Raw genomic sequence first — 23801 nt, 5'->3', positions numbered from 1 at the left:
CGAGGAAAGGCCATACTGCGCATGCGCGAGGAGCAGGGACGTCACATGGCACACAGCTGGCGCGCCGCCGCCGTCGGTGCGCGGGTGACTCAGAGGTGCCACCGCCGCGCTCGCCAGTTGCGCATGCGCATAACGGCGCATAGCTAGCGTGCCGGGGCCGCCGCCGCTGCCGCGCGCTCACCATCGCCTCTCTCTCTCTCCTCTCCAATGAGCAGTAGCTGCGCACAGCTAGAGTGCCGGGGCCGCCGGCACACCAGCTGTGTGTAGTGACGTCACTTACTCCTCGCGCATGCGTGGTATGGTCGTGCAAGAGCACGCGAAACGGCGAGACTGTGGGCAATGTAGCTCATGCAACAATATTTAGCTACGCGCAGATGTTGCTTTCGCAGTCCTCCAGGTTTAACCAGAGCTAAACCACAGCCATTTTTTTTGCAGGTTTGTCCTCATCATCCGCGCTTGAACTCAGGACTGAGTTGTCGCGTACATCTTCTTCATTAACCTAAGGCAAGAATGTCGCACATTGTGATTGCTGACGCTGTCTCTTTATATGGTGAATGCTTCAAGCAGCTCTTCAACGCTGCCGTAGATGCATCTCGTGGGGTTTGTTAGGTCGCTGCACCTGAATAGATCTAAGTGTTGAGGCATTCCTCCAGGTAGCATGCCTCGAGATCTTGCCCAGTAACAGACGCACGCGTGTCTACTGTAGTCCAGTGGAGAATGGAGAATTTCTGAGGTGAAAGCAGATTTCAGCTACTGAATTAATGCAAATAACCGCCCAAACAAGGCCACACGACTACAAAGAAAGACTACATATCTCTTTAAATAGGTCAAAACTTGTCCGGATTCCAGGCTAGACCGAAATGCTGTTCGAATCCGAACTCTGCGCTGGTGATGCCTACGCGGTGGTGATAACCAGCCACAAAACGTTGCGCTTTTGTCCGAGTGACATTTAACCGTTTCTGATAAGCGAGCATGTTCCCTCTGGCATTTGCGTCCTTTCTTATGAAGTCGAAGAAAACGCTTTCGTCTTGTTCTGATTTCCATTCGACGGTCTTTATGCACCTGAGTACGTACTGAGCCTTCTTGACCCCTGCATGTTGAGGTATCGCCATGAATGTTGATTGGCGGTTTGATTTTAATGGTGAAAGGGCGTCTTGACCAAAGACTGTCATGGCTAGCATGTTTGGTCACCTCGAAGTGGGGTTAAAGACCCAAGTGCCGGGGAAAGCTTGTATCCATTAGAAAACTGAAGAGTACCGGGCAGCATATGAGATATCAAGTCCCCCACCTTCCGCATACGAGGCGGATGTTTAACCACGTCGCCAAAACTGCGCTTCCCCATAAGTTTTGAACCGAAATGAACTTAGCTTCCGCAATGAAAATCCATATCCTCGGCGAAGAAGCTATCACGAACTGAAGGTCTCAACACAATTGGAGCGGAAAATTTCTGGCCACAGCTCTCACAGTAGAAAGAGTCTCTCATCCCGTTGAAACTGACGACTGGAATGACAAGGAAGCGAAAAACCCGCAAAGAACCGAATTACAAGACAGTTCCACCATTGCAGTACCCATTAAGAGTGAACAGAAAACTTGCTCCTACCTTGTGCAGAGAATATGTTCTTCACAATGCCGCAGTTTTAGGCAAAAAAAAAAAAACCTGGCTTTCGCAAAACCACCAAGTCCAACCTGTGCGCCTGCGCAGCTCTGAAAAGGCTGCCACGATGCAACTACTACGGCATCAATCAGCTATATGCTAGGAGTGGCCTGACGGCGTTTTTCCTCAAGGTTTACTTGAGGCGTCACGCGAAATAGAGTAGCCGCGAATTTAATGAATCGCAGTCGACAGAGAACCAGGAATAGAGAAAGCAGGTCATGGCTGTTGAAGGACTGGACACGAGGAATCTGATGAGAATAGACTCCATCTTTGCAGAGGCACTGAGGAGGGTGTAGTTTCCGAGCGTGTGCTAGAGAACAAAGAGAGGTGGATTCTTCTGGTCGGCACAGGCTTCTTCACGAAAAGAAATAGTCGCCCGATGGCAGAGGCAGTGAGGTTGTTGGGGCGGCCGTTTTTCGCGCCAAGAGGAAACTCTTGACACAGTGAGGCGCTAAAGAGGATTTGGCGCGCCCAGCGTGCTGCTGCTCAATTGATAAGCCATCAGTGTGCGGAGTAGTGTGCGCTGATCGTTACGACAGCGACTTAGAGACGGCGACCGACTTGGCAGTCAGTTCCCGTGGCTCGATCAGCTCCAAGGCACCCATCATTACGTTGCGTAAGGGGGGTCAAGGCTGCAAGGAGAGATTGCAGCTGGCCAAAGAAACCGAAAAAAACTGCATAGGTGGACATTGGTCGCGAGAATGATAACTTCTCTTATCCGCTTGCTCATCAACTATTTCTTTTCTTCTTGGCCCAACTGAAAGGTTCTTAAACTGCGCTTTTGTTACTTTTTAGGGTTGATGAATAAAAAGCAGCTTTTGTTTGACAGCCGCGTCTCTGTGGGTGCTGGAACAAATGCTTTGACAATGGGAGGCCCGAGAATTGACAGGTCAGGAAAAGTGCAGCTTTTTAGAACATAGAGCTGCACTAAAATCAGAGCCAACTCTAAGGCTTCTGAATGCAAGGCCGCACGAGGAGACATTGGCGTCCCGTTAACGTTTCTGAAATGTTTATTTTAATGGTAAAGTTTCCCCGCCGCGGTGGCTCTGTGGTTACGGCGCTCAGCTGCCGACCCGAAAGACGCGGGTTCGATCCCGGCCGCGGTAGCCGAATTTCGATGGAGGCGAAATTCTAGAGACCCGTGTGCTGTGCGATGTCCGTGCACGTTAAAGAACCCCAGGTGGTCGTAATTTCCGGAGCCCTCCACTACGGCGTCCCTCATAGCCTGAGCTGCTTTGGAACGTTAGCACCTAATAAACCAAACAGCTGAAGTTTCACTGTGTTCTCAATAGTGGTTACCATATTTTTTTGCCTCTTTTTTTTTGGCTGAAAGTAACAAAAGCACCCCTAGGGCACAGCGGTTGCTGTGTCAGTGGATAAAATATCCGGGTGCAGCTCTTTATGACATGTGAGCGCGCAGCGCATGATCCGCTTATCAGATGCTGTATATCAACTGCATCGAAGCTAGGGGCAAGTAGCACTTCCTCGTATACAGAGACGCATTAGTAATGCGAAAGCATTATCTGGCTCCTCGGCAACGAAACCCGATGTCCAGAAAAAGTGGCGTCCCAAAACCCACGTGTCTTGGCAAAGAAAAACAAAATTTCTTGCCAAGTACTTCCAGATTGCGAGGCGAGCACGCACGCAACCATAGTCTTCAAAACCGCGTTGATTTCTGGCGAACAAAGGAGAAGCTAGTACATGCGTTGCCTTACGACTGTACGCTAATAACTAGGTGTGTCATTAGAGAAAAACGAAAACAAAACAATGTTTTTCGCACTTAAAGCTTGTAAGAAGTCTTAAGTGGTCTCCGTGATTTTTTGCATTAAACGTAAGCAAACAGTTTGTCTTGAGTGATTACTTTCCAGAAGACACCTCGCTGCGTCACAGGTGAGCATAGACTCGTGAGTTCAGCGGGAGTGCCTGAAGTTCGTATCCAAATTCAACGTCGCAGCACACGCAGTTCGCAAAAGGACCACTACCGCCGCCCTGGGCCCTTCGGCGCCAAGAAGCTCGCGCCTGTTGCCTGCTCGCTGTGGTTCTAGACTGAAAGAGGAGTGGGAAGAAAAAGATATTATTTTTAGTCTTGTATTATTCGGAGTTATCAAGGTTGATGATGTTTTAGGGGGGCTTAATGTCCCAAAGCGACTCAAGCTATGAGGGATGCTGTAGTGAAGGGTTCCGGAAATTTCGACTACCTGGGGTTCTTTAACGCGCACTGACGTCGCACAGTACACGGGCCTCTAGAATTTCGCCTCCATCGAAATTCGACCGCCGCGGCCGGGATCGAACCCGCGTCTTTCGGGACAGCAGCCGAACGCCACCACTGGGTCACTGCGGCGGCATCAAGGTTGATGAGTAGATCGTCTTTTCGGACGTCACTTTAGGGCACCACGTCCATTGTGCTCACCGACGATAGGGTCCCTGGAACCATCGTCGCCGTGTTTCTCAGCGCGAAGTCTGGCCGATTCGAAAGAGACGGACAGAGAGGTCAAGGGGGACAGCATGAAGTATCCCGCTTGTTAGTCACGACTAGCTTTCCATGTTTTTGTTTGCTACAACACTAAAGGCGTTTTTGTTTAACTTAACACTAAAGGTCGCTTTAAGACGACACTCTGTGAGCCTCTGCGTAAGGTCATCAGAAGTATGGGTAACACCGTACATGGGCGTTTCATTGAAGTAACTCTCTTTTCGGCTGCTTGGTTGGCACATATAGATTGGATGATGTGGTTGCGCAAACGAAACAAAGACACAGGAGAAGAAACGAGAGAAACATGCGCAAAACATGACCATGCACTTTTTTTTTATTCCGTGTGCCCATCTGGTTTGCCAGGTCACACCGCATTCCACCATTTCATGTGCACAACATGCATGGCATGCACCCAAAATAAGGGGCGGGGGACACAGATAGTGCATTGGCTGGGTAAGCGGCGCTGAGAGAAAAGAAAAAAAAAATGACTCGTGATGGATACTTTAGGGAAAAGGTTGGATGCTGCAAGGCACATAGACAAACGCAATCAAATCCAAGACATGATAAGTTAGGCCTCAGTAAAGACTGCAGTCAATCAATCCGAGCCCGCCTCTCCATCGTCACTTGAGTTGAAGTATCCCATGCGGCGCATGGGAACATCAAGCGGTAAGATATTCATGCCAAATTTGATTTCTCTCTCTACTAGTCAGTACCACTACTGCGGTATTATTACCAGTAGCGACTGCAAACGTAAGCACTCTCTTTCGCATCTTTTATGAGGTTCCGCTTGAAAGATTACCTGCATTTATATATTTCGCATTTCCTCTGGTTACAGACGCTCAGCGACCCGCAGTAGGTCAACGCGAGCGTCTGAATATTATGCTGCCCGTTGTATATATTTAATGGCCGCTCGGAAGATAGCCACCACGGAAGGAAAACGACATAGGGAGGGGCAGTTTAGAAGCTAGGGGAAACTAATGATGCCAATTTTGTTCCTGACTGGGCCCTAGTCTGTGCCCTAATGACGCTCTTCTTTATAATATATGAAGGTTTTTCATATGCGGCCCAGCGCGGAGTAGAAATGCTGGTGGCAGGTCACATTTTAAAGCGGTTTACGCGTAAACGCTAGTTTCTGAAGCTGTAGCTCTCTTGGTAACCGTAACAATGTTTGCTTGTCAGAGAACGTACGGTATTGCATGGCCTGCTGGGCGAAACAGCCACAAAACATGAAGTTTTGCACGGGCACGAGTTCTGCTTCTTATCTACCGAGACTGATCGAGGTCCGATGCTTGCGCCGCTCAGTATGCCGAGGATTGATCAACAATCCGAAGCTATAGACGTCGGGAATCGGAAGACAAACTATAAAAGAAATGCATAGGAATATACTTAGGGGGGTGGACATTCAATAAGCTTTCAGTCGGGTCTAGAGAGCAGTTCCCAAGTAGCAGCTAAGCGCTGGATGAAGATGTCGGACCACTCCCTGAGTGAGATTGTTGCCTACCGCCTGGCCGATTATATATAACATACACAGATACCTTAGAATACAGGGACGTTTCGCGTTGCTCTCTTGTCGACGAGGGGACACTACAAATTGATACGAAACGTTTAAAAATAGACATAATCCAGTAAACTCCTACAAAAAACAAACAAATGAACTAGCTAGGCAGAAAGGAAACAAATGAACAAACGGATTAGATGAAAATGTTTTCAGACTACACCCCTAATTCCCAGCGCTAGAACCCTGAATACGGGTACCACAGTGTTAGTCAACATTTGCAGTTACCTCATCATCAGACTGCATTAACCTTTTTTTTTAATCCTAATAGTTCCTGCTTGTAAGCAATGCTGGCGCGAGGGCACCGACGGGGCTGAAACCCTGGTTGCCCCGATCCACGAGGACTGGTCCCCCAGTCATCATTGCCTTTAATGAAATAAATGTTTTTGACCACCGCCACCCACCATCTAGTAATAATTATGCAGCGCAGCCTTTTGCCGCAGCACGTAACTGCGAAATGCAGTGGAAGAAGAAAACGACCTTTTACCGCACATTTTTGCATTGGTGAGCAATTGAGGCCGTCGACACCCGGTCCTCAAAACACCAAATTAAACAAAAATAAAAGGAGAAGAAATAGCTGGACGCGATCCTGGAAAGCGTGAGTGCTCGCACGTCTTCGCCGTATCGTGCGTACGCAATTATTTCTTCCCAGGACGTTCCCAAATGTTTCCGTAAACTGCAATTTCCTGATTGCCCCTATGCGTCGGGACAGAGGCAAGAGCGGTCCACCCATAATGCGTGGCGCCAGAGCGAAGGGAGTCTGGTTTCCTTCTCCCTGTTCGCCGTGGAGAGCAGGTGGTGACACACTGCCGGACGTTGTTGGCTGAAGGCGGGAGCGGTATGCGACAATTACGGAAATGACTTATGACTGTCGCGTAAACAAAACGCCGTCCAGCGAGCGCCCTTAAGCTGTTTCTCATGACTCAGAAACACACTCGGCGTTAATTCGCAACCTGCTCTAACTCGCGAGGCCGGTGGGCTTCGCGGCGAGGCTGGGGAAAGGGAGAAGTGCGGCCGGGCCGCAGCGGGGTTAGAGCGCTGTCGCATGCATTCTCGATGGCAAATGGAAAGAGTGATGGCAGTGCCTTGTGGATAGTTTATAAGCTGCGCTGCCGGGGCCAGGCTTGGTTTATTATGCGGCACAACGTTCTCGAGCGCCATATCTTTGGCGCCGCATTAAAGCCCACGCACGCTAGGCGTTTCTCCTGCGAGCCCGCTTTTGCGGCCTCTGGAGCTGTTGCTGGTCGCCGTTTGTTGCCTTCTTTCTTCTTTTTTTTTTGTGACAATGCAAACACGAAAGTTATATCTATTTCAAATGGAGTTTAGCTCTTACACATGACAAAATAAAAACGATTCCAAGGTGGTTAAAAGAAGTTTCTTCGTTAAAATGTTTGCTTCACATCCGACCCAGTTATCGATTCGCCGTAGGGGCAGCATTGATCGGTAGGAGCACTGCATGAGAAATAAAGGTGAGAATGTCAGCGCGAGACAAGAGCTGGAGGCGGCGTAATTGTGTTGACACTTCGGCAGCCACGCATTCCGGTCTGTGCCGCCTGTGGCTGTTTTGTTTTACAAGTCTAACCTGTTCTGTAGAGTATGGTTTTCGCGTAGTCATTATTAGTGCAAAAGCACCATTCCGATGGGTAAACCCCTAGCAATATCTTGCGATGTTTGTGGGTTTGTGCCAAGTGAAATAAAAAAAGTGAAAGAAATATCCGTATGTGGGATACAAACGTGTGGCGGCGCGAACAGATCAGCTTTGCTGGCCACTGCACGAAATCATTATAGGGTATCAGCGCAGCCGATCAGGCCTCGTGTTAAACTGCAACACACTCTCTCGCTGTGCACTGCCCATCGTCGTGTTCATCAACTAATGCTACTATCCAAATAATATTCGGGCTTTCAGCTATGTTGCGGAAGTGACAGAGATACGTTTTCTGCATGCGTTGGCGTTGACAACACTGCTGCAGAAACGCGGCTCTGGAGCGTAGGCTGCCGGCGCACATTGGGTAAACTGGCACTGGCGATGAAAAAGTTGAAGACGCGCATAACTGGATCCCTGGCTCAGTGGACACCTCAATCGCGCTTTCAGGTACGGGGCGGTGGTGTCCACCTGCTAAAAACTGTTCTTTCGCACAGTATTTTGTGCTTAGCAATGCTAAACCGCCAGCCATTTTTGTTTTAGGGGCGACAACCATTTATAGTGACTTAGGTTAGTGCAGAAAGGTCGGCCGTCGTCCAAAGCCTCGAAAGAATACATGGACTTCGATCGGAGAGGATAGGCGCGCTGACTTACTTTGAGGAGGCTATAAGCAATGGACTGGTTCTGTAAACCACTGCAGAATGAGTAAGATAGTTCTCCTCACTGCATATAGCTTTGGAACTCTACGGACGCCACACGAGTCCGGCAAGACAATCTGGATCAAGCCTCGAGGTCGCGCGCATAGTGGCTTGTGTAGTTTTGACAAAGTGTGTTCATATTCGACATCAGATAATCTCAAGAGAGACCGTTACCGCTCAACGTTAGTATCATTTCGGCATCTCCTTGTGTTCGGGTAATTTTTTGTTGAAAGTGTTCAGACTTACGAAGATCACATGGTGCACCGACTCCATTGTTTTATGCATACCACAGACCTGCATAGCCGAAAAAGGTTCTAAGCGCTACAGAAATGACCTACACTGGGCGGAGTGGTATATGCTTTCAGTCCTTGACTTTTCCTCTTCGTCCAACCTGGTCATGAATTTTTAGTTGTATCTTTTAAAAACAGAAAATAATGGTCCATCCAGAACTTATGGTGTTTCATTTTACACGGCACTGAATATAAATCATTTGCTGCGTTTCTTTTAGGAGAGCAGAACCTATATTACTAGATTTAACAATCCAGTAATGGAGTAAGCCGCTGGAACATAATGAAAATACGTATAAAAATAGGTTGAAGTTTTACATTTCAGTAAACTTCTCCTATGAAAATACTCAAAATTTGCTGCAAATTTAATGCAAACTAAGAGACTATCAAGCAATGTGCACAACAACAAAAATGATGGGCCTTATGTTTCCAAACTCAAAATTTATAATCTTGCTCTCGCTGTCCGCAATAAAATTCCGACAGGACACTGGCCTTTGTTTCAACAGAGCTTCAAACTACTTTTTTTTTTCACAAATCGAAAGGAACGTAAAAATAAATGGCTCGTATGGGCGATTTAGCGACCAACGAGGTCCGCAGGGCTTTGCGGTCAATGGCCGAATACAGCGGCAATACGCTGCAGCTGCGACTCAATACATGGCCGCATTTGACAATTACGAAACCTCAACGGGATCACGGAATATAGCCGTCTTTTGAAAGGCGCCAGTCCCCTCTCGGTCCTGCTGGCGGGCGCAATGGCAGACGTCTGGCCATAACGATACACGAGTAGGATGTGACGCAAGGCATTGTGAAATGCGCCCAGGAGGCTTACACGCAGGCTGCCTTCCGTGAACGGAGGAGCACTTCGAGCCACCCGGCGTTAGATGCTCAGGGCCGAGCGGGAAGGTACTCGGAGCTTTTCGGATTACCTGAACACGCGAATGTTCGTTTTTGGTTTTGGTTTTTTTTTGTTATCTCTCTCAGCACAATTATTTTTTAGTACGTTCGCGTGGTGTCCGGGTTGGCAAAAAACCAGTCGTTCAGCAGACGCTATTGGCAGAAATTGCGCTCACATAAAGGTTTCACCTATAGAGAACAAGCCACAAGACAACGCATCGTTCTTGAGAACAGATTGCGTAAAGGGTTAGAGGAAAATGAGGGGGGCGTTGCTGTTATGCGGTGCCTGAAGAAAAGGGCTTTCGTTGAAAAAAGCAACGGAACAGCACAATCACAGAGGCGTGCAGCGACAAAGCGGAAGCCATCGTAGCAAGGGCACACTTCACGTGCGCCTTTTCAAAGGACTTCCGTCTTCCGCCTGTCTTTGTGTTCAGCTTTCAGATTTTTGCCAGTGGTGAAGCCCAAATTTGGCTTCTAGAGTTTTTTTTTTTTAAAGAAATCCGAACACAATTACTTTTCATGAATTTTCGACTTCAGCTTACTGTACTTTGTTTTCATTGGGCGCCGACAAGACATGATTGTCGTACTCTTGTCGCAGGCCTGAGTGAAGTTCACAGCCATGAAATAGCGCAAAATGTACGTAGGCCTTCATTAGGGCTTGGGATTCCCTGGTGCATTTTCCCTAGAAACCCTTTCCAAACCGGGAAATAATAGCAACCGAAGTGAATAAAATGCCCCTGATAATTTGCGATCCTAACAGTTAACGATCGACACTGTAATCTCACGTTCCTCGGCTTCGTAGTCACGCACGAGAAAGCCTTGAACAACCACTCACTTAGTAGAAAGCACCAAGCACTTTCCAGAGGACATCACTCATCACGGCTGCGATCGGGCCTTGTCCCACAGCTGCATCTAATCAACATATGCTGTTACATACTCATGGTTGATGGGACAATAAATATCATGAACTAAGACCAAGAGACAAATTGTACATATCTGTAGCGCAACCAGGACAGAAACACAAAGAAAGAAAGACAAACACGAACGCTAATGTAACGAGCGCTAATGTAGCGCTCGTGTTTGTCTTTCTTTCTTTGTGTTTCTGTCCTGGTTGCCCTACAGATATGTATAATTTGTCACAAATCCAACTAGCCCAATATCTAACTCTTTTAAGACCAAGAGAGAGGATGTATGCAAAGAGAGAGATATTTAGCCGACACAAGACACTGAAGGGCGCTTTGTTTTCAGCATCGTACGACCTGTTGATGTGAATGACCACTAGGTCTTAAAAAGTGTATCGAAAATCTTCCGCTATGAACCACGCTATGTGATGCGTACAGTCGGTCTGAATTTCACCTTTTTCGCTTCAGCAACGGAAGTCGCCAACTCTTGCCAATGATGAAATCATTGAATTTTAGACGCAACCGAGCTGCACTTCCGATGTAGCAATCAGTGTAATTCGACCGAGTGCTTATAAAGAGATTCAAGAAGCCTAATGCAGCATGCGCACGATGCAAACTAAAAAAATGACGACGGTTCCAGGACGGGAAGAAGTCTGTCTCGTATATGCTTTACAAGAGCGAGTTGACGGGCTAGTTGGTTGTTCAGCGTCCGTGTGTGCCTTTTACGGCTTATTTCTCTTGTTTTTGCCTTGCGTTCAATTTGCACCCCCTGTCAAGGAAGTGTTCATGTTTTGTTGGCAGCAGAAATGGAAAGGGGCATGAAACGGTTAAGTCTACTTTGTTGAAAGTTGCAGTCGGGCCAGCTTCGCTCGCATCAAGAGTTGCCATCAGAATGTCGTAGGCATGGAGTTAACGTTTCTTATGCTGCTGCCAGCTGTGCGCTGCTCGTGATTCTCAGAGTTAGGTTGCCTCTGTAGAACTTTTATCCGCTTTCTCGGAAAAGGTATTTACATAGCCGGAACGCGCATTGCGGCCGTCCTAATACATTTCCTTTGCATTTGTGTGAGCAGAGTAAGACCTTCAAAGAATGCGCTTCGCCTCCGCAGTCGGATGGCGTGGCCCGCTGAGAAAACCTTTGGCAGGAATTTCGCTGAAAGGTGCAGTGTAAAAATCAAACATATTGGCGAACACATCACCAACAATAAAATCTTTCCGAGGTTTCCTGAGCCAAGGTGTCTTGGTGGAGGACACATAAAAAACAGTGCCTCAAGACGACGACGACACCAGGCAGTCAGAAACAGTGCGCCAGCATGCGAGCGCAAGGCTCGTATGCATATGCGCACTTGAATACGAAGCAGCGCAAACGTCATTGCATTGCATTGTCGCAACACGAAGTAGCACTAAGCGGATGGATTCTCGGTAAGCGATACGACCATAACTTGTATACGAAAACATTGCGCAATCAGAACAAAATTGTCCTTCTTTGCACTATTGCAAAATGCACACCCTTGACAAAAAAAGCAAAAAAAAAAAGATAACAGCTGTCGAGTATCCATCAGTGTTTCAACAGCCTGGTACGATGCGGCAGGGCAAAGCAATCAAGTGGGAAAAAAAACAAAAAGAGCACACAATTCCTTGATTTGTGACAATGAAATATACAACGTTCATCGCTCCGTGTATGTGTGTGTGTTTTTGTGTGCTGGGTGCGAAAGGCCAGCTTAACAGTACGCATTTCTTTTTAACTTCGACTGGACTTGGCTGCGGCAACATGATACAGGACTACTCGATATGCCAGTCGAGCAGTGCGGTGCCTGTCGGAGAAAGACAAAGGGCAGACTCAGCACGTCACGTCTAACTGGCCAGGGTCCTTTGGGGACATCTGGTAAAGCGGACTTCTCTGGGGTGAGCCTTTTTTTTTTGGTTCAAGTCCCAAAGCAAGGACTTACTTTTTCTCTCTCTGAAAAGAAGCGCAGTCTGAAAGAAGTTCGTTGTATATTCGACGGCAATGCAGAGAAAGAGGGGGGGGGGGGGGGGGGGGGAGCCTTCGTTTCATTGCGTCTGGCTTTGGTGACGCATGCGAATCGATGCACGTTATAGACGTAGTTGGGAGGTGCCTTTTCTGTTAGAAAGCCTTTTGTTGACTGCGCAGTGGCTGTAGCAACGAGGAGTGGTCTGCTACCGACTGCCTCGCAAAAGTTCTCTGGGAGAAATTATCCAAGTATACTGGATCGGCCTGGTTCTACTAACACTGAATTTTTTTTTTATAATGCCTTGGATGAAATGATAGGTCCAGGGAAAAAAAACTGGCAATTATTATTACTAAGGAAGGTGTACATTGATTAGAAAATTTTAGCGCTCTCGCCGTGGCGCTTGACCGTTGAAAAAGCTTGCAGGCAAGGAGGACTATCACTGAGTCTCTAGTGTTACATTTGGCACGACAACTGGAAATTACCAGATGGCTAGGCCTAACTTCTCGGCACTGTAATCAGCTTTGATCTAGTGCTTCCTTGCACGCCAAGAGCCCTGTTTTCAGATTAAGCGGCATGAACCCCAGAAAAAGAAAATAAAATGCATGAAACGTTAGAATATCCGAGAAAATTAATATAATCTTGCTGCCCTTCACAACGTTACGCTAAGCTGCTCACTTTTAAATATTTGCACTGAGCAATGCCATTCAAACATGTGCTTGAGGTACAACTTATTTCACTTGATTTCGTATGCGCACTTCAATAGCCAACACAAGGCTATATGTAGAATCACGCCTGGCATCCGAGCAGCTCAGTGGAAATTATATTACTCACGGTGAAGCTAAGTAAGTCACATCGGTCTAGATATGCTGCATGTATTTCTTCTCTCCTGCGATAGTCCTTACGGAGAGGAGCTAATTTGGTTTTGGCAGTATTCTCTGGCTGTCATTGCTCGCGACACTAACGCACATTTGAGGTCCTAAGATATCTTTCTCAGCTACATAGGCAAGTACGAACCAATCGCATCGTGCATCTCGCCTGATGACTGAGGCAAAGAGAATAACAGTTATTATACTTGATCTGAACCCCTGCTGCAGCACTGATTCACGGGTAGAAAGCAGTCACTGAAGGGCACTTACATTGCGCTTTGCAAGCTCCCGTTTTGAAGCCATGAACAGACGGACATGGCTGGGCCGGACATTTGTCGACGATGTCTGCAAGGGGTCGAAACAAAATGACCGTTTTATGCGCGAAATGTTTACAGAGGGAACAAACCAAGTTTGACACCAAGCTCTCTCCGTATCGGCACCATATCTCGCCGAAATGTTGCCCGAAAAATGATTTGTCTGTGCAAATAAATTTCCAGCGTGAAATATACGCTTTTAGTACTTAAAACGGCACGATCCTCAGCGGACGGCTTTTAGATGGACTGAACTAAGAATCGACAAAGTGCCACCCAGAACTTAAAGAGAATTTATGTTCAAAACACCGTCATGGTCTTTGGAATATCAACGTGTAGTCAGGTACCGAATGGCACTTCATGCTGAGCCAGACTCAAGCGTCGAATGTGCTGTAAAATATTTTTAACTTTAGTGTCCAACTGTGAATAAGACGTTAAGCTTTGGTTGAAAGTTTTTTTTTAGAAGAGGTGCCTTTTTCCTCAGTAACGGTGACTGCTCTCAAAACAGCAACCTCCACAGTGACGCAAATACTCGTGAACCTTGAAAGCCTCCATTATGAGTATGCCAAAGCGGATTTTATATGGACATTACTTTATGCTATGTTACGAATACGTTAATAGATTTTTGTCGAGAATAGACAAAGATTTCACAAAGCCACTGCAGCGTGATCAAATATTCCTGCGACGGATGTAAATGCAGGCCACTATCGAGCTCGTCTTATGCTCTGCTCATTATTTTCGCGAGAGAAAATAAATAAGCCAGACTTCTGACAGAATGTTCTGCATTTCCCCAAAGGTCGCTATAAACATTAGGAGGACCGTGGCAGGGAAACGCCTGAAGAGGAAACGTTCCGCCTATTTTTCAACTCGTGACAGATGACGACAGTTTGATTAGTTGGTGTTGATCCCTCGGCGGTCGTCGCAAACGTGATTTATAGCACAGCTTCGAGGCTTGCGTGGTTGTTCTAAATACGCCAAGGCTCGGAGGACGGGCCTCTATAATATATGGACGGCGGGTTTTCCTCAGAGCATCACGGACACGTTGTCAATCAGCAGCAAGCTCCTACACATTGAGCAAGGTAGCTATTTCACTAAAACGATGGGCAGCCTCTTCGTTCTACTCGAAAAGATAATCGAGAAGAAAGAGAAAACGAAACAGTCGTTCAAATTATCGATGAGGAGGATGCAGGCGCCGAAGACCCCCTTTTATTTCCATAATAAATGAACACCAGAGGCGCGGGAACGGAGACCTCCTTAGCTTTTGGGAAATGTGCCAGCTGCTCCGCACTACTGTGCCCAGGGCCCACCACGCGGCCAGTAATTGCCGCCGGGTCGCGTGCAAGCTGCTCATGTCACGCGCATCGGCCGTTCGGTTTCTCGGCTGCATGAGGGCTGCGTGCCCGTCCGAAAGGCGACCGCAGAACGCGCACGTCTGCACCCACAGCCTCTTAGAATCGTATACCGTAGTTAGACCGCGCGTTACGAGGGATGAGCCGTGGCTGTCGCCCATTTGACTAGGACACCAGTCAGACTGTTCTGATTGGGTCAGCTCCAGGAGCAGTCGTAGCTTTGCTTATGAAAAGTAAAGCTTGAGTTGCGCCCGCCCTCCCTCACGTAAGCAATCTTTAGTTTTGGTGCTCTCGCTCTTTGCAGCCTGCCTACACGGAATTCCGTCAGTTCGAGATTTAGGTCCACCCGTTCCTGCATTAAAATAGAGGCCATTATTTTGGTCTTCAGGCGCGGCTGCCTCGCGCCTTCGAGTCATGTTAGTGCAGTTGTCGCGTAATATGCGGTATCGTGCAGGGGATACAAAGGGAGGCTGACAAGCCACTCCACTTAGCTATTCCGTTCCAAAAACATGCCCTTAATTCACAGAGCACAAGTTTGCTGTGACTGAATGAAACAAATTCGAACAAATAATAACATGACTTCATAAAAACGACGCCTTACGCCACCGAGACGGGCGCATCGAGTAACAAGAAAAAAAAAAAGACAGAAACAGCGTCTTCACGTCGCAAGCTGCAACCCTTTGCGTGCGACGCCACAGTCAATTGCACATGCGGCTGCGCTCTTAATCTGGTTACAATTAAGTTGTAGCTAAACTGAGCAGAACACGTATTTTTATTTCAGAAACGGCGATTTTAGCCGGATCATTCAATCATAAAAGGAACACAGGATATTTATATTTGTGTTTTATATTTTTATGTGGAACGTGGGACCATTTACGTTGTCGATGCGAGCTCTAAACCCTAGGGCCTCCGGAAGAGTGACTGTGCCTGCATCGACATCCGGATGGATACTATCACATTTGATTATGAGGTGTTCAGTTGTTTCTACAGATCTATCAAACACAGCACATGTGTCATCATCTTCGTTAAATTTCTTTTTGTAGCTGCGCGTTTTAAGACACCCTGACCTAGCTTCAAAGAGTATCGATATAGTTCTACTGTGCTTCTTTCCACTGAATTAATCCAATTTTTACCTTCCGCGTTTTTAACCTTTCGTTTAATGCTCTTTCTTTCTTTCTCCGTCCTCGTGTTCGGCATACTACTTACTCGTTAGTTTCCTATTTGTTTTCCATCATTGTGGGTCAACGCTCTTTCCGTGTAAGTATTTAAATACCTTAGCTGCCCAACTATTATCGTCCAATTTCCTCAGGCGCTCTTCATATATTACTTTACTCTGAGCTTCCCGTGCTTCGAACGATGGCCAGCCAATATCCCCCTGTACTGCCTCGTATGTGGTTTTGCCGTGGGCACCAAGTGCTAATCTTCCAACGGATCTCTCATTTACTACCCAGCAAACTACAAACCTCTTATAGACGTCTAGCTGGTTGTCTCTGAGAGGTTTGTGGTTTGCTGGGTTCTAATCTCGACCGAACTTCTGCCCTTAAACATAGAACCGCTTTCCCGAAAGTGAGCCCCGGCACTATTATTCCTTTAAATATACCTCTCAGTACTTCATATTTGTTTTTGAAAGGCTGTGCGCTAAAAAGACGTTCACAGGAAAAGGATAGAGACGACAGGAAAGAAGTGCTTCTTTCCTGTCGTCTCTATCCTTTTCCTGTGAACGTCTTTTTAGCTCACAGCCTTTCAAATATGAATATGTACCAACTAGCCCGTCAAAAAGCCTTACTAATGCTCATATTTATTGTACCCTCATAATGGCCTATGTTTAATTATCCCGGCGTCTCCTCTTCCTTTTGCCCTAAGAGCCTGTTCGTGCTTTTCCGTGTATATCTGCCCTTCGTTTAGCCATATCCCGAGGTATTTGTATTCGGCCACTTTAGGTATTTCGTGGCCTTGTATTGTAAGCACCTGATCAGTTGTATCGTTGAAAATCACCACACTTGACTTAGCTGTGCTAAAACTGAAACCTAGAGCGTCTCCTCACGAGCCCACGTCACACCCACGAGCCCACGCCACCTGGTGGCGCACATGTCACGTGACCTTCTCTGTCTTAGCCGAGCCTCTGCTTTCTGCTCCAGCCCTTTAGCTTGGGTGGGGCAGAGAAAACGAGAAACACGTACGCCGCCGTGTGTAGCTTCGTGCTGTTCTCGCATCCGAGGTTTCGGTTTGACACGCCAAGATGGCCAGAATTCATTGAGCTGCGGTGCCGAGCACAACCACGTTTTTTAAATGCTAAAAACTGACACGGCTATGGTTAACGGCCATTTATAAAGCTATATTTACAACGACGTGCCCAACTGTAACGGTTCAAAATTAACTATTCAAATTAGTCAACCAACAGAACAGTTAACACGATTGACTTGCTTTCGACGTACGTGATCCAGAACACTTCTATAGGCTTCAGGGAGCGTATTTAAGTATCCCTGAAAGTCTCAGGTAATACCGCGGCACATGATGACCAGAACAGAGTTTCAAATCTAAAAATAAGTAACCATAGCCCAGATTAGCTACACGGGGAGCCGGCAGCGGAGAAACGAAACAGTTGGGAAAGAAACACTGCTATTTCGCAGTGAAGCTCGAGAAGACAGAGAAAAAAAATTCAACCACAAATGGCCGGGCATGCGGGTAGCACTGCTTGCCTTGCGATCAGTGGAAGTCCCGGTGGCACTGCTTATCTTTTGTGCAGTAATGTATTTTTTTAAATGAAATACTTGGTAAGGAGGTTAGCACCTCCCGGAGAAACCTGCTAGAGCTCTTGTCTGTGTGCGCAGAGACAATTGCCCCAACCCAATGGCGGACGTGCCCAGCAACTCAAGAGGGAACGAATCCTGAGAGAGCAAGCTAATGCCACGAAAGTTCACTGGCCACGAGTCCAAATTGTCAGACATGTTATGCGGCTTCCTGCTCATTTCCTGCGCATCTTAGGCACAGCCTTCTGCGATCTTAATGTAAGCCCACAGGAATATTTATTTCAACTGAATAAATATGTTTGAAGCAAGCAATGACGTTGGCAACTTGGTTCTCGAGCGCAACGGTCGTAGGAGCTGTGATGATTTTCGGAGTAGAAGGAAAACCTTTGTGTGATTAAGGATCATTCGTACTGGCGGCGACAGAGCCTGTGCTCTTGAATATGGCGGCAGTGATTCTCGTGTTTTAACACGAGATGTGTTATTAGGTTCTCAGCACCTAGCCGCTAAATCATAAATTCAACCTATAGGCAGCACGATTCTACCGTAACTGTCCCCAGTCCTATGCTTTCAGAAATGCCAGCTGTAATTAACGAAGAATGCCTAAGCACGTAACATAACATTCGAAAATCTTAATATTTAGTACGCATAAAGAAAGCATATCAATAAACCAGCGACTCTAAACTGATGCTACCTGATTGCAGCCACGAAGTGAAAACAGAAACAAGTTAACTGCTCAAATGCAGAACATTTTTGAAGTTATGAGCCTGGATGTTTTCATTTAGCGGAGAGGCTGCCTTGCCGAGAATATTAGTACGAACTTGTGCTGAGATGGGAAGAGCACTTTTCCTTCCACGTTTAACGGTGGCTACAGTGGACGGTTGGTTCCGAGTTAACTTTTCTGTTCGGATTTTCACTACGCTCTGAGTAGTTTGGGCAGATAAAATAGAAATAAAAATAATACTGCCCAGCCCGCAACACTCTTCGTGCAGGTTGATGTAGGTTAGATGGTTTGGTTTGGTTTATGGGGTTTAACGTCCCAAAGCGACTAAGGCTATGAGAGACGCCGTAGTGGAGGGCTCCGGAAATTTCGACCACCTGGGGTTCTTTAACGTGCACTGACATCGCACAGCACACGGGCCTCTAGAATTTCTCCTCCAAAGAAATTCTAGCCGCCGCGGCCGGGATCGAACCCGCGTCTTTTGGGTCAGCAGCCGAGCACCATAACCGCTGAGCCACCGCGGCGGCGATGTAGGTTAGAATATGCTGCCGCATTTTCGAGTTATCCTTCGTTTCACTCGCAACCTTTAGTCTCCCTTCTGCTGAATCGCCATCCTTTTAAGAGCGGGAAACTCAAGAACGGGACAAAAGAACAAGCGACACGAGGTCTTCTCCGGTTTGGTCTGCTGGAGGGTCTAACCGGGGGAGGTCGATTACCGCAAAGCTCGCCCGCGCAGCAGTCATATACAGGCACTATGCAAGTCATCAAATGAATCTTTGCAGTGGCTAAGTGGTTATGGCACTAATGGAATCATATTGTCTTGTAAACGTTGTGGCATTGCCTACACGCATAACACCCACTACAGCAACACTTCTTGATTTGCTGATTACAAATAACGCAACAAATGTGCTCTCAACCGGGGTTATTAATTATGCTATTAGTGACCACCTGCCTGTTTACATCGTATGTAATAGTGTGCCTGTATTAAAATCAAACTGTAAACAAACAAATTTAAAAATACAGCAGATCACCTCAACTACGTTAGAAACATTTCGACGCAAAATAATGAACGTCAATTGGGAACCAGTTTTTGCTGCATTGACTGCTGACATAGCGTTTAGTTGTTTTCTGAAGATATTCGCTTCTATATATCGTAACAGTTTTCCGTCCAAAGATGTAAAGAAACCAAAACGAGCTCGTAAACCCTGGATTACCTCGCATATTCTTCGAATGATTGCCAGGAAAAATTCCCTCTATCAGAAGTTCTTACAAAGTCGCAGTCCAGAATCGTGGGCAACATTCAAGAGGTACCGAAACAACCTGAACTTAACTTTAAGAAAAGCGAGGAATGCATATCACCTTAACATGTTCGCTGGCTTGACCGATCAAAAGAAAGTTTGGAATAGGTTAAATCGAGTCTTGAGCCCTAACTTTACAAATACAATTGAAAGTATTACAGTGGAAGGCATTAGTTATAGCGGACTCGCACTCGCAAACAAGTTTAATAGCTATTTCAGTGGACTTGTTGATAGTGAACACAATAATATGGCATTGGATTACATTACGAATCATACAAGCAACAGTATTTTTATAACATGTTGTGACGAAAATGAGGTGCTTAATATATATAAAGGCATGAACAATACAAACAGTGAAGATGCTTTTGGACTGAAAATGAAACCTGTTATGTACGTCTTGGACATTATCTGCCCAATTTTAACTTATATTTATAACTTGTCTTTGACTACCGGCATTTTCCCTTCGGACATGAAAATAGCAAAAGTAGTTGTTCTTTATAAATGTGGTTCGAAAAACGATCTTGGTAATTATAGACCAGTGTCTATATTGCCTATTTTTTCTAAGGGCTTGGAAAAAACAATACATTTACGACTTTCCAATTTTCTTGAAAAATACAACGTGATAACTCCAAGACAGTTTGGATTTAGACCTAAGTCCTCTACTGAAATGGCTCTCCTGAAGCAAAAAGAAATAATCTTAAATAACATTGAATGTAAAAAAATAACCCTTGGAATATACATAGACTTCTCCAAAGCCTTCGATAGGATTCATCACGAAACTCTTCTTAAACTTTCTGCATACGGTGTCCGGAACAAGGCACTATCTCTTATCACCAGCTATTTAACTGACCGATATCAGTACGTTTCTATAGATAATCATCGCTCTACTTATAATAAAATAAAGCATGGTGTACCTCAAGGAAGTATCCTTGGTCCCTTATTATTTAATGTATATATTAATGACTTAGTACAGATCGACCCCGAAACAGAATACGTAATTTACGCTGACGACACTACTTTATTTCTGTCTGGCACCAACGCGAATGATATAGTAGAAAAGGCTAACAGCGTGTTGGACAAACTTAACTCATGGTCTGAAAAAAATTCCCTACTAATAAACACACGGAAAACAAAGGCGATATTTTTTAGAGCTAAAAATGTCAAATGGGCTGTACATACAGATTTAGTATTGGGTGGTAATATGATAGAAATAACTAATGTTGTAAAAACACTTGGCGTTCACTTCAATGAATTTATGCTATGGGACTACCACATCGAGCAAATGGAGAGTAAGCTAGCTCGCGTTGTCGGCATACTCAGAAGGTTAAAGTGCATGATACCTACTAGGACAAAACTTGTTATTTACCATGCCCTCTTTGACTCTCATGTTAAATATTGCCACTTGGTCTGGGGTACAACGACGCAAACTAATATTCAGAAGGTTTTGACATTACAAAAAAATGCAGTCAGAGCAATTGCGGGTGCCACATACTTAGCACATACGAGTGCTCTGTTTGCAAAATACCGCATTATGGATGCAAGGGTTATTCATCAGTACCGTGTAATTCAGCAGTACAAATCTCAGGTACATAGTGACACCACATTTTTTGCTGACCTTGCGAATCTACGGGAAAATACCGCTGTTCACAACACAAGACACTACGAATATTGGTATGTACCTTGTCCACGCACAAATTACGGTTTTCAAACTCTCAGGTATGTGTTGCCATCTTTCCTTAATAGTAACGCTTTCACTAATCAATCCATTCTTTCCGTTTCATATAACGCTGTCAGAAATATGTTCTTACAAAAGAATGAATCATATCCAACTGTAAAATAAACAAAGTGTCCATGTGCTGTGATTAAACTATCATTTGCGTGTGTGTAACAGTACCGAGACTATTCTGGTGATCTGTTATGAAGATATTGTACATATTTGTTATTTCATGCATTCTCTTGTTATTGTTTTACTGCTGTCTGTCATCGCCGTGCCAAGCCGCTACGGGAGATGGGAGCTTTGTCAAGCCGCGTGCGCGGCTTTTTTTCCTTTCTCCTCAGCCATTGTACATGACTGAAATAAATGCACTGAACTGACTGCTTACCTGAAAGACGTGGGTTCGATCCCGGCTGCTGCGGTCGCATTTCGATGTAGGCGTAATGCTGGAGGCTTGTGTACTGTGCGATGTCAGTGCACGTTAAAGGAAGACTGAGGACAACTCAGTAATTTTTTTTCCTGTTAGCAAAATCAGATAGCTCGGCATTCCAGTGCTTTGTTGGCGCTTGTTCGGCGGCGAAAAATACATTTATTACTAAGAGATTTGGATTCGAAGTTTAAAAACTTTTTCCCGCCGCTCTGATTCACACTCGGGACTCTCTGATGACGAAATTGCCTAAAAGTGACGTAAACTGATTAAACGTAGACTCCGTGACTGTTGGTGCCGGTGGTGCCGCTTAGAAATAGCCGAAATGAAAACTACCGCCAGCCGAACGTTGATGGCCTCATGATCTGTCGCTACCGTCACTTCGTTTACGTTTTCACCAGCGTTACGGTGGACCGCGCTCCCCATCCCGACGACGAAATTCTCGCGAAAAACTGCGGCCTGCACTTTTGCCGAACTGAACTCCACGCAGGGTGCGATACTTTTGAGGACTGAGGCGGCGGGTCTGGCAGGACAGTCCGAGCGCCGAGGAATCGGCAGCGTCGGCAACGAGCCAAGCTACTGGCGCGGCAGCTGTCACCGCCGAGCCACTGTCATGACCGATGTGTAGAGGCTGGTACGTACGGGCATACTTAAAGTCTAATAATAGTCCTCGTAGCGCTTGCCATGCAGCTCAGCGTCATGGTACGTTGATGAAGCGAACATGCCGAGCGGTGCGGCTAATGCTAAAGTGGAGGCTCGTGCACCATTAGCTAGCCGCAGGTGTTTTCCTTGTCGCAGGCTGCATACCGCTGCATGAGCTTCGTCCCAGGAGCGCTTAGAGGGGCACTTGGAACTCCTCTGCTGCTTCGTACCTGTAAATCGAGGCGCGTCAAGAACCAAACCACGCGGGCACGCAAAGCACATAACCGCGAAGCACCGAAACGTACAGAAACTCCGCTAGCTGCTTATTGCGCCCTCAAGTATACGCTTTTTTTTGGCTTACAACACTCAGCCTGTATTTTTTCCTTCTTTCTCACGTGAAAAAAGCACACTAGCGGTTTCAAAAGAGGACCTATATACTTCAATATCAAAGCGTAACCTTCATGCAGATTTGTCAGCCACAGAGATTCGTGATTTTCCGGAGACTTCCAATACGGAGTACCTCAGAGCCTGAGTTGCTGTGGGGCATTGAACGCCATAAACCAAACCAAACAAGTCATAAAGAGCTGATGCTTTCTGCCACTGATAAAGCGGGAGAAATGTACGTCGGAAACGCATCAGTCATGCTTTGGGCAAAAGAGATGGTGTGTTTGTATTAGCCTGCACGGACCGATAACTCTTCCAACTATTCTGGAATGCGCAAACCGCCCTCTATCTTTGTGGATCTGCAATGAATTTAGCGGCTTCAAGAAAGCAAGCTGAACTGAAAGTGACTCGTGTCATGTAGTCTCTCCTCTCGTCCTTACGTTTCACTCTGTAGAAAAGATAAACGCCAAGTGCGCTTCCCAGTTTACTGCTGTGCTGCAAAATTTCATCGATTCGAACACGTGTCCGCGGGCACGGGCTCGTGTTTCATCCCATACAACCACAGCGCCTTGCACTGGGCAATCTCAATGAAAGCTGATCCGGCTCAGAAATCATGGACGAAAAGTGGAATATCGCGGAAGAATCACACGACCTCGCCGGGCAGGCCTGAATGTCAAACGGGCCGCAGAGCTGGTGACGAATGGCCGCCGAAGGAAGACAAATGGCGGGCTCTTCCTTGACAAATAGCGGACACCAGACGCCAGATCACATACGAAACTGGCCGCCGCAATGGTGCCCACCGCGCCTCCTCAGCCTCTGTGTACACGAATACATACAGACAGTCGGGCTCCGGCGAGGGGCACCATAGCGGCGCCGAGAGGCAGGCAAAAGGAAGGAAAGCACGGATCCGCACGGGGTCTGAGAATTTGGAAGAAGGAGAGCAAAGAGGGAGTCTGGCGTGGCCGTATGAAGAGAGAAAGAAGCGAATGAAATGGGAGCGGGTGGATGCAGGCGTACATATAGACCCGGTGGAGACGATTAATATCCAAGTGCGTCGCACTTAATGACACTCTCGGCCGTCCTAGAGTGGCATTATTCTGGCGTCTCGTCGCGGAACAGTAAGCACCAGAATGGTAGAAAGGATGCAGTCCCTCACTTCCTTCTAGCTCATATACCGGAGTGCTGTGTGGAGGGAGCGGAAAAAAAAATAATAGCACCAAAGCTCGTCTGGTCTTACTGCTAAGAAATGCGTGCTGGTTGACCTCACCGC

General features: G+C 46.6%; 1 long non-coding RNA gene across 1 annotated transcript in view; it reads right to left on the bottom strand.

Moving 5' to 3' along the window:
• LOC149351545 (uncharacterized) overlaps positions 1-21507 on the bottom strand; it is a 43049-nt gene extending 21542 nt beyond the window's left edge. Inside the window, exons 1-2 of the long non-coding RNA XR_016289499.1 lie at positions 21467-21507; positions 13209-13283 (exon numbers count right to left, since the gene is read on the bottom strand). This is a non-coding gene — a long non-coding RNA (uncharacterized LOC149351545). The remainder of the gene's footprint in view (positions 1-13208; positions 13284-21466) is intronic.
• Between the last annotated feature and the right edge of the window lie 2294 nt (positions 21508-23801).

Source organism: Amblyomma mixtum, chromosome 3 (assembly GCF_055824585.1).
Source record: "Amblyomma mixtum isolate Tamu chromosome 3, ASM5582458v1, whole genome shotgun sequence".
NCBI lineage: Eukaryota > Metazoa > Arthropoda > Arachnida > Ixodida > Ixodidae > Amblyomma > Amblyomma mixtum.
The sequence above is the reverse complement of the archived record's forward strand: the minus strand, read 5'-3'. Positions and strand labels throughout refer to the sequence as shown.